The following is a 566-nucleotide window of genomic DNA, read 5'->3' on the forward strand; positions in this document are numbered from 1 at the left end:
GGGTGGGCTCGAACCACCAACCTTTCGGTTAACAGCTGAACGCGCTAACCATTGCGCCACGGAAGCCCAATAATTAAATGTTCGTCAGAATTTGTGGAAAAACTCTTACTTTTTTCGTTACATCTGAGACCTCACAACACCGCTCACGGGTGGGCTCGTACCACCAACCTATTGGTTAAAAGCCGAACGCGCTAACCATTAGCCACGGAAGCTCAGAAATTAAATGGTTGTCAGGTATTGTGAAAAAGTTATGACTTTTCACGCTACATCTGAGACCCCACAACACCTCTCTAGGGTGGGCTCTAACGACCAATCTTTCGGTTAACAGCTGACCGCGCTAACCATTGCGCCACGGAAGCCCAATAATTAAATGTTCGTCAGAATTTGTGGAAAAACTCTTACTTTTTTCGTTACATCTGAGACCCCACAACACCTCTCTTGGGTGGGCTCGAACCACCAACCTTTCGGTTAACAGCCGAACGCGCTAACCATTGCTCCACGGAAGTCCAAATATTATATGGTCGTCAGGTATTGTGGAAAAACTTTGGCTTTATACGTTACGTTTG

This window comes from Phalangium opilio, unplaced genomic scaffold (genome assembly GCF_054372755.1).
Source record: "Phalangium opilio isolate 3A_F unplaced genomic scaffold, DU_Popi_V2 ptg001421l_1, whole genome shotgun sequence".
NCBI classification, from domain to species: domain Eukaryota; kingdom Metazoa; phylum Arthropoda; class Arachnida; order Opiliones; family Phalangiidae; genus Phalangium; species Phalangium opilio.